Below are 17,579 nucleotides of genomic sequence, written 5' to 3' on the forward strand. Positions count from 1 at the left end.
ACAGCGCTTGGGTGCGGATGACCTTTTCCCACTGTTCCTCAGAGAGCACCTCCATCAGACCCAAAACTCACTGAATCAGAGATCGGAAGTCCAGCCACCCCTCACGGCTGTGGTCAGACACCAGGAGCTTGGTTTTCAGAGCGGGACACTCAGAAGCCACAGAGTCCACCTCCGGGGCAAGGGCATCTGTGGTCACGATGCTCTGGGCATTGGACTGCTTTAGTCGGTAGAGAATGTCCTTGGCCTTCATCTGGGTTGTCCCTGGCATGAAGATAATCCCTGGGGATGAGAAAGAAATTATCTGTTTCATTTCCTCTTTCACCACCATGGGCTTCAGGCCTGGCTTATCAGCATAGAAATCCTGTAACCCCTTGCTATGCAAAGAGCCGCAGTGTCAGCACCACCGCGCCACACCAAACCTACCGAATCCGAACCTGCATTTTTTAAAAATTTTGTTTAAAGTACATTTTCATTGATTTCAGAGAGGAAGGGAGAGGGAGAGAGAGATAGAAACATCAGTCATCAGAGAGAATCATTGATCGGCTGCCTGCTGCACACCCCCACACTGGGGATCAGGTCTGGAACCCGGGCACGAGTCCCAACTGGGAATTGAACCATGACCTCCTGGTTCATAGGTCAATACACAACCACTGAGCCAAGGGGTCAGGGCCAGAAACTGCATTTTGGCAGGACCTCCAGTGATTCCCACGCACATTAAAACTTGAAACGTTTGCCCTAACCTGTCTACTGTAGATGGGTGCAGCCAGTAGACAGGTGGATCCTACTTTGCAAAAGTTTACATTGGACCTGGGAGCACAGATGCAAGGAGGACAGAGTCTCTGACATCAAGAAAAGCTGTATCTCAGTCCCCGCTTTTCTGCTCCCACCCTCTTCTCTCATCCCTGTGTCATTGGGAATCCTTTTGTTATGCCCAGATTTCAGGATCCCCAAAAGACCACCAGGGAACCAGCTGAGTCCGATACAAAAGCAAAGAGTCTTTATTCGAGCTAGCTCGGCTCCCCGATGACGCTCACCGACGCAGCGGCAAGCGGCAGAGAGAGCGAGCGAGCTCTGTGTGGAGAGGGGTTTTATAGGGGGGTTGGAGTAAGGGGAGGAGAGAGGACTGTGGGCCCTGCTGATTGGCCGGGCACAAGTCGGTGTCTTGTTACACAGGATGTGGTCGTATCTATGGCTTGCACTTCCCTTGATTATCATTGGTTAGTTTAAAGAAATCCTAGGTGTGGCTAGCAGAGGCTTGGGCTTCCGGGAAGAAGCTCCTTGCCGAGCACATGGCTAAGGTTGCTGCCCAAAAATGGAGGATCCGAGATAAGATGGAGGGCTTAGACTTCGCCCTGGGGCAAGATGGAGGGCATAGCCCTCGCCCTTTCATTCCCCCCTTGTCTTGAGACTTCTGGCTCAATCATGAGACGGATTGCATTTCTATTTCACCGTTGCTAGAGGCCTGTACTAGGCATGTAGAACTATCAACTGAACCACCCCTTTTTGCTTCTTGACAAATTGGACTAATCTGTTAGTAATGAAAGGGCAAAAAATCAACAGCATTAGGAGGACTACAAGGGGTCCAGTGATGTCCACTGTCCTCCTGAGGGTGATCTGCAGCGGGTGTGTCTGGTTAGAGGTCATCTTCCATTCAGGCTCCCTGCTGTCCTGGGCACAGAAGGAGCTGAGCTTGTTACCTGGCAGAGACAAACTATAACAAATGGTCCAGTGGAAGGGAAAGAAAACATTTCAGTTTTAACAACTTAAACACAACAAGAATGACCACCTTCCAGGACAGCTAATACATAGCTATATCAATGTCCCTCAGTGTGGGAGACTGGACACTTGCCAGTTACTCCCAAAGACTACCAAGGATTGTAGACCATCACTGGTCTACAGCAACTGCTGGCAGCTACAGCTACATTTAAACCTGTAAGAGAATCAAAGTTTAATACAACATATTAATACAGTGAAACATAATATTGGCACCATGACCGCTTCAGGCAGCCAAATCCTCTGCTACTAAACATGAGATATGGTAGGGCTATACAGACATCTTAGGGAGGTGACTAAAGTCTACTCTTGACCTTCCTATATAAGGCAAAATTGTCCTTGTCTCTTTGGAGCTATGTCCATGAAGACGTATACAGTTTTCTGCAGGTCACTGTCAGGACTGTGCACTGTGGCCAGTTCTTCTTTCTAGCGATAAACACAGTCTGTCCAATTTCCTTAAAATGTATCTGGCACAGGACAATGTTGTTTTGCTGTACACAGGTAGCTTAACCCCTATACCACTGGGCTTGGACCTCTGCCCAGCAAACTGCAGTCTACAAGTTCAATACACAGCCTCCGGTTCTCCTAACCCAACGAGGTTTCGGCCAGTCTCTGAGTCAGACTCCTCCTCTTCTTGGAGAACTTCAAAGTCCCAATGGCTTCCACGTCCAGGGAGAGTGCCCCTTTGTTAACCCTGCCCATTAGCCACAGTGCTCCGCTCTCCTGTCTTTCCACCAGTTCCCTTTGTGGCAGAGCAGCAACCAGGCCTCCTCCAAGGGAGTGCACCGGAAGGGGACATCAGCCCCCCTTGTGAGCCAGCTGCTTCGCCTAGGGTCTCCCGGGGGCCTGGCCAGAGTGTCCCCCAACAAATCCCAGAAGCCGCTGCCCTCTCGCAGTGGCATGGACTCAGGCAGGTGGTTCAGGAGCTGGGCGGTGTTGTGACTTCAGCTTTGTTCCTCCTCCGCTTTTCTAGCAGTCTGCAGCTGGTAACATAACTGCTAACACCCCCGCCCCCTTGTCTCAGCCCAGGCCAGTTGCTTGTCTCTCTTTAAGCAATGGGAGTTTCAAAGAAAACTACAGACTACTCCCATAGAGTCCTCCCTCCCGGAGGCTGGGGTCCGAACTGTGGGGAAATATGACTCCTAGTCGGCCTGGAAAGACAACGGGTGCATAGGGAGGTCTCCTGCAGACAGAAAGCCTGGAGATCACCTGAAATCCAGCTATAGATGCTCTCAGAATCAGGAGGACGGAGGAAGGGAAAGACCAGGCCACGTCCTCCATGAAGATTCCAACAAACAATTGAAAACAGCAAGTCAAACAAAACACAGTTACAGGCAGGGTTAGGAATGATAGGGGGTGGCCTGCCAAACATGATTTCATAGGGAGTAAAGCCCAGGGTGTAAGGGGAGTTCCTTATCTGGTAAAGGGCAGATGGTGGGAGAGCCACCCAGTCCCCACCAGTCTTCATGGTTAATTTGGTAAGGGTCTCCTTTAGAGTTCTGTTCATCCTTTCTACCTGCCCTGAACTCTGGGGTCTATAAGAATTTCCAATTTGCCCCAATAGCCCTGGCTACTACCTGTGTTACCTGTGAAACAAAGGCTGGTCCATTGTCGGATCCTATCATAACAGGAAAACCATACCTGGGTAAGATGTCTTCCAGCAGCTTACCACGAAATGAAAATTTTGGTTAATACCTTTTGAATAATTACCCATTTCAAGTTAGCCAAATTTAATTAATTTGAAAACTTGACAACTATTTTACTGTCAAATTTAATACTCTAACAATAATTTTAATTTACATCCTTGTGAAGGCTCTGAGCATTCCTGTTGCTAGGCTAAATTTAGACATTGGGTCTGTTAGCCAAGCCTCCGTTTATCTGGATTCTGATTTCAGCTGGACCAAATCTCTTTCTGTTATTTGGTTCCTGATCTGGGCTGGGCATGGGAAGCAAGAAGCAGCCATGGGGACAGGAGACCTTCCTCAGAAGGGGCGAGTGTTCAAGCCCCTGCACAATTGTGGGGGGGTGAGGATCTGTGCCCCACCTTTGTTGAACCCCAAGTTCTCTCCTACTGGCCCCCAACTGTGCCTGTCTTAGGTCGCCCCTCCCTGAGGGGGGGGTCTGACCCATCATTGACTACCAGCCATCCTCTGGGCCAAGTAGGGTGATGTGAGGTTCAGTTCTGTCTCCTTGTTAACCTATGTCCCTCTGGCCTCCATGCCCAGCAACTGCCTTTGGATCCCCTCACCTGCTGGCTGGGCTCAGGCCTTGATCATGGGGAACCCAGGTTTCTTCTCCAGAGAGGGCCCAGCTTACACCATTGGGCAAGAGACAGATCCATGGTACCAGCTTTTCATGATCTCAGCTTGAACGGACAGCTCAGATAACAGCTGTAGACAATTGGAATCCTCTTGGCAAAAAAAAGTCAAGAGAGGTCAATATAGAGTGCTTAAGTGCCTTCCCAGGGCGCCCTCCACACAGTGGAAGGGAATAAATCCTTTCATGTCCTTAAGTTGCTGCCAAACATTCAAAGAATTAATTTATAAGTTTGTTTGGGATAAAGCATCAAAAATTATTAATGAAACTTGTAGAATAATACCATGTAAGAATATCATGACAACTTAATTTTACCATACTTCACTTTAGAAATTGGATTACTGCTATCAGTCCCTTTTAAAGACTTTGACATAAGCTACTTAACTTTTGTTTAGGGAGGGAACATATAACCTTTAGTTGTCCTTAGTTTAAGGAAAGCAGGGTTTTCTAGATTTAAGAGATTAGAAAAATGACTTAGCCTTTTTTTAAGGAATACGAGCTCTATTGTCGGCCCTTATAAAGCCAACTGCTCAAAACATTGGTTTTTCATATCACTTAAATTATATTAAGACCGTGATTGCTAACTTTATTAAGCATTAAAAATATCTTCTTAAAAATAGTATTAAATAAATCCACGAGGCAAGCACACTTTCTGCCCCATCCACATTTCTGTAGTAAAACTCTGCCTTAAAGCTCCACCTCTGAAATTCCATCCTGCCTCAGTGAGCAGACATTCCCTATTGGCTAAATCAGAGGGAGGGGCCTTTTGCTGTTTCAAGATGGCGGCCCCCAGGGGCATGGCAAGCCATGTGGCTGACATGGCGGCTGCCAAGTCATGCAGCCAAAAATGGTGGCTGTCTACACTGGTTTTTTTTGACCGAACAAACCAAAATCCCTAAAAGATAGATGGCCAACATTATATTGCAGACAAACTGAAATATCATTAGCTGTTTATATCTTTCATAATTATCTTAAAGAATATCAATTAAATTTAAACTGGTTTTTGTCAGACCAATAAGCAAAGGCATTTAGCTACCACAACTACACAATTTTTCCCAATTCAATCCGAACCTTAAACTTTTAGCTGGCAAGTCAAATATTCAGCATTTCTCAATCAGTAACATTTTTAAGAATAAACTTCAAAAATGCAAGACATAATCAACCAACAGATTCAATTCTGTCCTCTAGCAATATTTCAGCATTATTTCACTTCAAAATACCGGAACATAAGTTTTTATCATTTGAATTCAGTAAGCTCCAAGGTCCCAAGTTTCCAGCAGTTCTGGAAAACCACACCTTAGGCTGGCAAGCAGGTTTGGCCCAGCCCTTGACTTTAAAATGACCATAATGCTTAAAGGAGTAGTTTGAGTTTGTCCCATAACGTCCATCCAGTAAGTCCACAGAATAAAACAGAAAAAAAAGAACAACACAAACACAGACAACCAAAGGGCCCAAAAAAAGTACAGCCTTCCAACTCCATGGAAGCAAACTCGAAAGCTAGACGATGGCCTTACGCCAACCGGCGGGAGCGACCCGCCTTGTCTCAGATCCTCGAGGGAAACCACATCCCTCATGAGGGGAATACGTATCCCTCCTGCAGAGCAGAACGTCTTCCAACTCTCCCTGCCCATGGTCCTTCAGCAGTGCGTCCACCTAGACCGCTTCGGGCACTACAGAATTTCAGAAGTGAGCTCACACAAGACAGAACATATAACACACAGAACAGAATACACAACACACAGACACCTACCGCGGCCAGTCAGACTCTCCGGATCAGGGGTCCCTCGAGGGTCTTGGGGATCCCAGATGAGCCCCCAAATGTTATGCCCAGATTTCAGGACCCCCAAAAGACCACCAGGGAGCCAGCTGAGTCCGATACAAAAGCAAAGAGTCTTTATTCGAGCTAGCTCGGCTCCCCGACCACACTCACCAATGCAGCGGCAAGCGGCAGAGAGAGACAGAGAGCTCTGTGTGGAGAGGGGTTTTATAGGGGGGTTGGAGTAAGGGGAGGAGAGAGGACTGTGGGCCCTGCCTATTGGCCGGGCGCAAGTCGGTGTCTTGTTACACAGGATGTGGTCGTATCTATGGCTTGCACTTCCCTTGATTATCATTGGTTAGTTTAAAGAAATCCTAGGTGTGGCTAGCAGAGGCTTGGGCTTCCGGGAAGAAGCTCCTTGGCGAGCACATGGCTAAGGCTGCTTCCCAAAAATGGAGGATCCGGGGTAAAATGGAGGGTCTAGCCCTCTCCCTGGGGCAAGATGGAGGGTGTAGCCCTTGCCCTTTCACCTTCTTTTTTTCATCCCTCACATCCAAATTAACCACATTGTCCCTGGAACTTTCCTACCTTCCCTCCCTTCTGCTGTCACCAACAATTAGTTCAAGTATCTGTGTGCACCCACTGGATTCTAATCTCCCCACCAAATGCCTTGCCTTGAACTTCTGTGTTATTACCTGGGTAAGTTCCCCAGAGCATCGATGTTCCTCCAGCATTTCCTGTTGTTAGGACTAGAAGGCAATAAAACCATTGACAGCCATTTGGAAGCTTCCGGCCACAGGAGAATAAAGACCAGGAAATGCTTGCGGGACACCAGGAATCAGTCCATGTAAGGAACTGGAACTGTCCTGAAGACCCCTGATCACACACCTGCACTTTATCCCCATTCCAAGCCCACCAGCTCAGCCCCCAAACCCACTGACAACAAGAGATTCCCACCCGTGACTGCACATCAGGATGAAACTGCAGCTCCTCGGTGCACCTTCAGCTCCTTGGCTCCAGGCTGTGCAGCACTTCCCTTTGGATATCCCACCCCCAACTTCCTTTTCCTTAAATAAACTCAGTTTTCTTTAATTACTTCTGAGATGGCCATTTAGCCTTCCTGCCCACCACGTTCACCTTCACTTCTCTTCACTAACACCTGTGTCCTCTCTCCAGGAAAACAGCACGCTCCCCATTCTGACTCTGAAGACGCTGCCCACGCTCCACCTTTCTCTCCCACACCTCTATTCTCTATTTCAAAATGGCCAGTCACATAGGCAACTCCTGACTCTAAGCCTTTGCATGTGCTAAGCCCGTTCTTGGAATTCCCTTTCTCTGCTTCTACTCCTCTTTAGCTATGCTTTTCCCAAAGGGTTCAGCTCACGTCTTGGGTTTCTCATGGGCCATCTCTTAGCTCTACAGGTGACATGGCTTCTTCATGCTCCCTCTGCTGTTGCTATAAATGTTTGATTCCACAGGAAGTAGATGGATTAATCAACTATTTTATGAGGAAAAAAAGAGAGAGGAATATATAAGCAAGAGCATGAACAGACTGTCGTGTGAACATGTGATTCAACTGAAGCGATTAAAAAAATCCATGAGTCCTATTGTAATTATAAATTAGATAGATATATAGATAGATAGATAGATAGATAGATAGATAGATAAGCAATTAAAAGGGAAAGGAAAATATCTACAGAAGAATGTTAACTAAAGAATGTAGAGGGGTGATATAAACAGAAAATCCTCATATAAAACCACCATAATAATATTTAACTCAGTCATGAATCATCAGGGGATACTCAAACCACGGGGTGAAAGACAGTGGGGGAGCAGGATAGACACTAGTCTCATACGTGTTACCCCACAGACTGCTTACGAGTCAGGAAGAGAAAAGGCGCCCTGACAAAGTTGAATACCACCCTGCTATTGAGATGAACAGCATCACTGATGGAAGACAAAACAACTGCAGAGACCCCTCCTGTGATGCACCGACAAAGACACAACAGTGTCCTCCCAGATGTTTTAAGATGAATATAATCATGAAGCAAGAGTGTGAAATACCAATTTGGGTGCACCTCCCGCAAAGCAACTGGCTTAGACTCTTCAAAAATGTCATCGCTGTGCAGAAAAGGCTAGAGAGCCCTTCTAGATTAAAGGAGACTGAGAAGACATGACAACTAAATGCAATGCATGATCCTCAATTGGATTTTGGACTTAAAGAAAGAAATGGCTGTCAAGGACATGGTTAAGGCAATTGGGGACTGTTGACTATGGTTAGCTATCAGGTAACATATATTGTACCAATGTCAGACTTCTTGTTTGATAAGCCTGCTCTGGTGATGGTGAAGGAAATGTCTGGGATCCAGGGTTTATGGGTATTTACATGGTATTTATGGGTGTCACAGTGAGTGCAACTGACTCTTTACTAACTCAGTGGGGGGCTCCAATATGGCAAAGGTTAACAGTTGATGAATTTCAAAAAAGTAATAACGTCTGAGACTGTTCAAGAGAAAGTGTGTGTGTGTGTGTGTGTGTGTGAGAGAGAGAGAGAGAGAGAGAGAGAGAGAGAGAGAGAGAGAGAGAAAGAAAGACATTGCGTTTGAGCAAAAGTGAGTGTGAGGGAGAAAGTGAGGGATAAAAGGTAAAATATGTGAGGGAGTCTGAGAAAGAGAAAGACTGTGAAGAAGAAAGAATGTAGGGAAGAGGAAGTACCTAGTGTTCCAGGACCAGTTGGCTCCAGGACATCCCTAAGGTCTCTACGGGTCTCTCTGAGTCACTGACCTGTTCGGATGCAGCCCACGGCCACCAGCCACCACTCAGGCACTCGAGGCAGAATCAAGGCGAGACGGTCTCCCTGCTGCAGGCCACAGGTCTGCGTGAAGACGTTGGCTGTGCGGCAGGTGAAGTCTGTCAGCTCTCGGAAACTCCACTTCACTTCGTCTCCTTGGCCGTTCACCCACCACAGGGCTGGGTTGGGGCCTCTCTTGCCTTCCTGGTCAAGATCACACACCATGTGTTACTTCCTGCTTCAGAGGAAAAAGCCACTTATTTCCCCAATCCACTGTCATAGTCACATTCCAGTGGGAGCATAGCTCAGGGCCTAAGACCCCATTTTAAATCATTTAAAGAGTCCAGAAAAGTTAGGGGCGGAGTGTGATCCAGCCACCTTCTTCTGGTCTACTGTAGCCACCTCCTCTCAAGTCACATAAAACCATGAATAGTTTCATGTCTCCAAGTGAAGACTTAAAGCTCCATCTCCATGTGTCTTAGTTCCATGTAGACAGTGCATTCCTCTGTGTACCCCAGCATTCTCATCTACAAAGTGGGGACAATATTACCTAACAGGTCATAAAGTCTAAATGAGTTATTTAATGAGTAAAGTGTACATAACAGTGCCTGGCACAGTAGGTGCTCAATAAATATGACTATTATTATAATTGCTACACATTAAAGAGGCTAATTTAGGTTCTGAATATTTGGGGAAATCAATTTTTAAAATTAAGTGCCCTTTAATGGTGAAATTTGGAAGAAGCAGACTGGGAAGGTCCAGGCCCTATTCCTTCAGAGAAACATCAAGGAAACAGACTAAAATGGCTTTGTTGGGGTTCTTGAAACAGTCAAGGATCTGCAGCAACCAACAAATGCCCAAACAGCTAAAGCCACACTCAGAACGGCAGGGCATGTTGTGATGTTCTGCTCACTTTTGCACCCCCCTTCTCTGATGTGGTGCCCCAGGGTTGGGAGGAGGTGTTGCTGGAGTCTCAGCTCCTCTGGGACAGAAGGAAAAGACTGAAACTTGTTGGCAACATTCAGTGGGGGTTAAGATGTGGCTGGAAAGGAATTTGTTTGTTTATGTATAGATTCCCTAATAACAAGTCATGTTGAGGACCTTTTCGTACTTCTTTGCTAACTGTGAGTCCCTCAAGTAAACTGTTCAGATCTTTTCCCAATTTTTCAAGTGTGTTGTTTCCTTTTTATTGAGTTTGAGACCTTTGTATGTTGTGGAAGCAAGTCTTTACTTTTTTACTTTCTTTATATATCTTTATTATTTCTTAAATTTATCAAGAAATAGGTTTTTTATAAGCAATTAAAGTTAAGTTCTTATTAGTTTAAAATATATTGTTATAACTTTAAGACATTATATGTAATACTAGAGCCCTGGTGCACGGATAGTGTCTCAGTGGGGTCCCTCGGTCTGGCCTGCACCCTCTCACAATTCGGGACCCCTCGGGAGATGTGAGACTGTGGGTTTCGGCCCAATCCCCGCAGGCTAGGCCGAGGGACCCCACCGGAGCATGAACCTGTGCACCAGGCCTCTAGTATGCATATAAGATGTTTGTTTAATCTCTTCCCACCCTCCAACCTCCCCATTCCCTCTGAGATTCATCAGTCTGTTCCATGTTTCCATGCCTGTGCTTTGTGCATCTGCCCCCTGATGGTCAATGCATGGCATAGCTACTGGTTGAATGGTCGAATGGTCAGACACTTAGTATATTAGCCTTTTATATATATAGATATGCAATTCATAGTATATACACAGACAGAAATGAGAAGAGAATCAAAACATATCACTACAAAAAAACCACACACACACAAAACACCAACCAAACACAAAAGAAAGCTTTAAAAGTGGAAATGAAGGTCAAAAATAAAAAGGTATGATACCAAGGAAACAATGAACAAAATGGCAGCAATAAGTCTTTCATTATCAGTAATTACTTTAAATGTAAGCAAACTCCATTTCCCAAAAACAAAGATTGGCAGGATATAACTATTTGCTGTCTACAAAATTATCCTATATAATAAAAGGCTAATATGCAAATTGACCAAACAGCAGAAAGATTGGTTGCTATGACATGTACTGACCACCAGGGGGCAGATGCTCAACACAGGAGCTGCCTCTGGTGGTCAGTGTGCTCCCACAGAGAGAGTGCTGCTCAGCCAGAAGCCGGGCACACAGCTGGCCAACGCAGTGGTGGTGGCTGGAGCCTTTCCCACTTCTGCTGCAGGTGGGCAGTAAGGAGCGAAGGGTCCCAGACTGCGAGAGGGATGTCTGACCGCCAGATGAGGTACATCCCCCGAGGGGTCCCAGGCTGTGAGAAGGTGCAGGCCAGGCTGAGGGACACCACGCCCCCCGCCCCAGTGCACGAATGTCATGCACCGTGTCTCTAGTAGAATTAATAAAACAAATTTTAAAATTCAGATTTTTTACAATAAAATGCTAACAATATAATATCAACTTATATAAGCAAAACCATATTTACATTATAATTCAAATCCTATATAATAAAAGCCTAAGTGGCCTCACGTGCAACATCACAAGATGCCAACACAAGATGGCCGGCAGGGGAGAGCAGTTGGAGGTGATCGGGCCAGCAAGCGAACACAATTGGGGGCAACCAGGCCTCCAGGGGAGGGCAGTTGGGGTGACCAGGCCTGCAGGGGAGGGTAGTTGGGGGCAATCAGGCCAGCAGGGGAGAAGTTAGGCGTCACTCAGGCCAGCAGGGGAGCGGTAAGGAGGCGATCAGGCTGGCAGGCAGGTGAGCGGTTAGGAGCCAGCAGTTCCAGAGTGTGAGAGGGATGTCCGACTGCTGGGTTTATGCCTGATCCCACAGGGATTGGGCCTAACCCGGCAGTCAGACATTCCCCAAGGGGTCCCAGATTGGAGAGGTTGCAGGCCGGGCTGAGGGACACCACCCCGTGCATGAATTTCATGTACCAGGCCTCTGGCATAATAATAATTATTCACTTATTCATTCAATATTAGTTAGATCTTATTATTTCTTAGGCACTGTTCTTAGACCAAAAGGATATCATGGTAAACAAGGCACACATATGTGCCCATATGTAAATGTTTTAAATATTTATGGACAATTTTCTTGTTTAACTCAACTGTCTTCTTTTCCCCAAGTGTTTTATAATAAACATGGTTTTTAAAAAAATATTATTTTATTCCCCAAACAAAACATGTTCAGAGTAAAAATTCAGGCAATACAGAAACTTATGAGCAGAAAAGGTTCTTATAAACAAAAGGATTTCTTCAAATTTCTCATCACATTTTTACTCCCTGAATGTTAGCACTGAAAATGGTTTAGTGTATATTTTCCAGCAATTCCCCCCCCCTCCAAGATGCACAAACATGATCCTTTGACTCAGATGATTGGAACCAAAGAATGTAGCTCATCTGAGATAAGATTAATATATGTGCATATACATGTGTGTCTTTACAGCTATAAAAAGAATCAGTGCTGTGAAAAAAATTCTTGACCAACAGGATAAAAAATATTAACAAGTATTGATGAAAAGTTGTGCACTGCTTATACAGGGAGTCTGGTACAGTACACAAGATTTCTGCAGGATTTTAAAAATGATGGAAAAGCTGGTATATCAAGTAGAAAACAACTGTTGCTCAGAATTCTGACTGTGTTGGATCCTAACTCCTGTGCCTTGAAGAAGATATCATTTTAGTAGTTATGTATTTTTGTGCTAAAGATTAATTTGATAATGTGATATTGACATGAAGCTGTTTTTGAGAGGATAAAATACAACCCTTAAACTGGATTTGAAACTTAAAGTTTTAAGGGGTGAGATCTGAAACCAAGGGATATTGAGAAATAGTTTTAACAGATAAAACACTGAGTAAGTAACTGAGCAGTAGAAAGAAATGAACAGCCCCGGCCAGTGCGGCTAGAGTGTCTGCCCTTGCTCCAAAGGGTTTTGGGTTTGATTCCTGGTTAAGGGCAAGTACCAGGTTGCAGGTTCGATCCCGGCCGGATACCAACTAATGGATGTGTCTCTCACATGTCCATGTTCATCTCTCTTTCTCCTTCTCTTTTCTCCCTCCCTCCTCCCACTCCCTCTCTAAAGCAAACAAGCAAATAAACAAACAAAAACAATGAAAAAATATCTTCTGGTGAGGACTAACAAAAAAAGAAAAAGAAAAAAGGACACAAGCAAGTAATCCACAAAAACATTACACTGAGTAAAAGAAACCAGACACAAAAGGGTGCAAGAGCAGGTCACTGGTTGCCTGGGGCCCAGGGTGGGGCGGGAGGGGATTGACTGAGACCTGACAAAAGAAAGCTTCTGCGGTGATAAGAGTCGTCTAGAACTCAGTTTCAGGTGTACAACCTAATGAGTAGACATTTATATAACTTATGAATATAACATTGTATGTCAATTGTAATTGAAAGATTTTTAAAATGATTGAAAAAATAAAGCTCTGGCTGGTTTGCCTCAGCGATTAGAGCATTGGCCCTTGGAACAAAGGGTCACAAGTTTGATTCCCAGACAAAGGCATGTAGTTTGGTTGCAGATTCATCGCTGGCCCCTGTCAGGGCACCTGCAGGAGGCCACCAACCAAAGTGTCTCTCTCACATCCATGTTTCTCTCTCTCTCTCTCTCTCCCAATGCCTTCCACCCTTCCCCTCCCTTTCTCTAAAAATTCAATGGAAAAACTATCCTTGGGTGAGGATTAAAAAATAAAAGATAAAAAATAAATAAAGACATCCAAGTCACAATAAAACAAACAAAACTCCCCCATGCATAAGTTTATTGCTTGTAGAAAAGGTTAGCTTCAGTATTTAAAAATGTTTTCATTTATTGATTGGTTTAGAGAGAGAGGAAGTGACAGAGAGAGAAACATCAATTTTTTTGTTCCCCTTATGCATGCTTTCATTGGACTTGATTCCTGGAAATCAAACACACACACACACATACACACACACACACACACACACACATTGCTCAGCTGGTGTGGCTCAGTGGTTGAGCATCAACCTATGAATCAGGAGGTCATGGTTCAATTTCTGGTTAGGGAACATGTCCAGGTTGCTGGCTTGATCCCAAGTCTGGGGTGTGCAGGAGGCAGACAATTAGTGATTATCCCTCATCATTGATGTTTCTATCTATCTCTCCCTATCTCTCCCTTCCTCTCTGAAATCATGAAAACATATCTATAATAATAAAAGGGTAATATGCTAATTAGACCAGACTTCCTTGTGGACATCCTTCGGGACAAAGCTGAGGCTGGAGGGAAGCCAGCCCGGGTCCCCTGTGCCAGAGGGAATCAGTGCCGACAGCCGGGGAAAGGAAGGCCTACTCTCTTGCACAAATTTCATGCATTGAGCCTCTAGTTTAAAATAAAAAGAAGAGGGCACATAAAAATGTTGGATTTCTAACTCAAGACTGTTAAGTTTTAAAGGAGGTTCAGGGAGCAGAGTGGACCCCAGTGGTGTGCCCTCTGCAGAGTCTTTAATGGGAGCAGCACCAAGATCTGTAGATTGTACGGCAGGTTTCAAATTAATTTACTCCACAAACGTTTATTGAGAAACTTCTAGGTGTCAGACACCACACATCCCTGGAGAGACACTGATCATGGTTAAGGCAATTGGAATAGTGGAAACAGATCAGAAGAGCTGTGAGAATGAAAATGAATGGAATGAGGGTGCTGGGGGGACAGTGGGAGATACGGAGGAATTGACAGTGACTGATAACAATGATATAAAACCCAACAAAAACAGGTATTCCATGGGGAATCCTATGTACTTGGTGGTTATCTCCATGGGTGGATGTGTGAACTAATGAATGAGAATTTTATGAAGATAAATGAGAAAATGAAGTGCTGGGCCCCTTTCCTCCTCTCCAGCCCATCTCATGGTCCACAAGGTCTCCATCAGATTTTTGGTCTGGACAGTAATGGAAGTCAATTTATAGTCTGAAGGCAAATATTTGGCATCTTCAGATCATGGGACCAGGTTTAAAAAGATATATTTTAGAACTAGACAACCTGGACCCAAATTCTGCTCCTCCACTTAGGCATGTAATTTCTGTCGGTAATGTAAAACTCGGATCCTCCGTTTTCTCATCTGGGAAACGTGGGTCATAAAAGTGCTCCTCATAACCAAGGCTCTATTTTCCTGGGAGTTCTTATGGAAACTCAGAGAAAGGAAAAAGAAAGAGGGAGAAGAAGCCCCGTGAAAGGCATATAAGCCCTGAACACTAACACGTGAACGCATATGTTAAATTCATGGGAAACTTAAACTCTCTGACATTGCCCTGACTGGTTTGGCTCACTGGATAGTGTCGACCTGTGGACCGAAGGGTCCCGGGTTTGATTCCAGTCAAGGGCATGTACCTGGGTTGCGGGCATATTCCCAGTGGGGGGTGTGCAAGAGGCAGCTGATTGATCTTCCTCTCTCATCGATGTTTCTAACTCTCTATCCCTCTCCCTTCCTCGCTGTAAAAAATCAATGAAATATATTTAAAAAAACAAACAAAACAAAACTCTCTGACATCAACTCTCTGACTGCATTGCAGGTGGATTCTCTCTTTGTACAAAGATAATGTTGGGTAACTTTTCACACTGTGAACATCACCAGCTGGGACTTAGTAGCTGGGACACCACCCACTGTCCACCCCAGCCCCTGGGGTAGACATCACGGCTCCCCTTTTGGTTTCAAGCACTTGGTTTCTTCTGAAGAGACCTGTAACTCTAGAGGCTGCAGGGACTGGTTTCTCTGGACAGACCCCAATGCCACACCCAAGTAGGAGTTGGTGGCGAGGCCTGCAGTGGCCTTCCTCTCCCCACAGGGGGACGGCTGACTGAGCTCTAGGTGTCAGGTGCGCAGGGGCACCAGCAGGGGGCCTGTCCCCATCCTCTGAGTGCAGCCTGAAGTTGAGCCCCAGTCTGATGAGCTGATTCCCAGTTAGGCTCACAGTCCCATTAGTGGAAGGTCAGAATTCACATTACCATCAAGTTAGAACTTTGCATTTGGTCACAATTATCTGACTGTGTACCCGATATTTTTACCTGCTGTGATGTTTCTTAATGAGATTGTCACCGTTTCACAGATAGAACCACTGAGGCTCAGAGAAGTGCGGAAGTGGCCAGGGTGAGAAATGAACCCCAAAACATAAGCTTTTCCAATGACACTGGTAAGGTGAGGTCGGCCTGTATCGGCTGCATCGGGTCTGTGCCCTTCAGCCTCTGAGGAGCAAGATACGCCAGAGAGATCAACCTATCCCCCCCCCACCCCCCCACCCCCCATCACAGGCGCCTCCTCACCTTCTCCATTTGAGTCCAGTAGTCCAGGACATCACTGGCAAAGTTAAATTTCTCAGGTCTATCATGGTCATTCCATCTCGGGGCGCCAGTTGCTGATACAGACTGGGAGTGCAAGTGCCTCGGGACAGGGTGGAAGGTGTGTCAGTATTTGTGGGTGCCCCAAAGGACCCGGAGCCTCATCAGCCACTGCATGGCGGAGCAGTCCTCAGGAAGCAGGCACGGACTTCTCAGCCACCACCTGCTTCGGGAACAGATGGCTAATAGGTCAGTCGTGGAGCAGGACTTTCCTCCACAAGACGAGGCACATTCTGGTTCATGGCTGCAGTTCTGTTTCAGCTGACCAGTATTTGGAGGCACAACTTAGTGACTGAGGATTTAGGATTTCTCTTCCCAGCTCAGGAACCACAGGCAGAGAATGATGGGGGGCGGGGGAGGGGGGGGCGGGGGAGGGATTATAGCTACTAGATGAGATTGGTACACCTTCCTGAGGGTCTTCTCCTTCTCTCTCACCCCCTGGGAGCTAAGCTCAGGTTGGCAGCCATGGGACCAGCCCCTTTGTGGGAAACTCACCATTTGAAAGTCCTGCTCTCCATACTAGCCTGGCTCTAAGACCTCTCTTCCTGCAGAGCTCAACTGTGCCGTTCTCATGGAACCTGTTATATTTATAGATGATCCCAACCCCTGTGCAAAGTTCAGGGTTGAGAAATCATCCTTACGATTTTTTAATCCACTGAGGTACCCACAATCCCTTTCTCGAATGTGTGTGTGTGCTTCTTACTGAGGCACTCTCTCTAACACTCTAACCACTGACCCAGCCAGCCAGGGCTGGAGGAAGAATCTTTAAAGAGGTAATTAAGTTAAAATGAGATCACTAGGTGGACCCTAATACGATATAACTGACGTCCTTATAAGAAGAGATTGGGACACAGACACATAGAGGGAGAATGTGGTGTGAACATGAAGACGGACAACTTCAAGCCCAGAGCTAAGCCCAAGAAGAGACCCCCCTGTTGACCTTGATCTCAGACTTCTTGCCTCCTGAACTGTGAGAAATAAATTCCCGAGGTGTAAGCCCCTCAGGCTGTTGTACTTTGTTATAGCAAACCTAGCTATCCAATACACTTCTGTTAAATAAATAACAAAGAAATGACTTTGGCATTATCTTATCCTGTAAATGTGTTTGAAATTCTGATTTAATCTTGATCATGTGAGTGGGCTAAGCGCTGCAAGCACCCAGCTGGGAGGACTGTGGGAGCTGAGAGAGTGCCCTTAGAAGCCGATCGGCACAGGTTCAAACCCAGCCCCTGCACTCCTCACCTACACAGCTTTGGGCAATTTTCTTAACCTCCCTCTAAAATATGGAAATATTAGCAACACCTGGAGTAGTGAGTGAATGACTTCCTGTGTGAAGCATGTGAGCACAGACTCAGCACAGGTGAATAATCCAGGCATGGGGGTTTCTGCTAACAAACACTCTCTCTGAGGAAACTCATTGAACAGTCAGGCTTCAAAAGAGGGTGGCTGCTTGAGATTAGGGATTAGTGTCTAATGAGAAGGAACAGGAATACGTTGCTGAGCAGACAGCACAGTGTCCAGCTTCTGCATTAATAGGTTAAGAAGGCTAAACATGGAGAAATCTATACGTACATGTCCATCTCTATCTTC

General features: G+C 45.8%; 1 pseudogene across 1 annotated transcript in view; it reads right to left on the reverse strand.

Moving 5' to 3' along the window:
- The window catches only part of LOC308517978 (acyl-coenzyme A synthetase ACSM1, mitochondrial-like), a 42,326-nt pseudogene extending 26,220 nt beyond the window's left edge, over positions 1-16,106 (reverse strand). Inside the window, exons 1-3 of the transcript in view lie at positions 15,915-16,106; positions 8,630-8,840; positions 72-279 (exon numbers count right to left, since the gene is read on the reverse strand). The product of the transcript in view is annotated as an acyl-coenzyme A synthetase ACSM1, mitochondrial-like (transcript). The remainder of the gene's footprint in view (positions 1-71; positions 280-8,629; positions 8,841-15,914) is intronic.
- Between the last annotated feature and the right edge of the window lie 1,473 nt (positions 16,107-17,579).

Source organism: Myotis nattereri (assembly GCF_964212035.1).
Source record: "Myotis nattereri genome assembly, chromosome: 4".
Classification (NCBI taxonomy): Eukaryota; Metazoa; Chordata; class Mammalia; order Chiroptera; family Vespertilionidae; genus Myotis; species Myotis nattereri.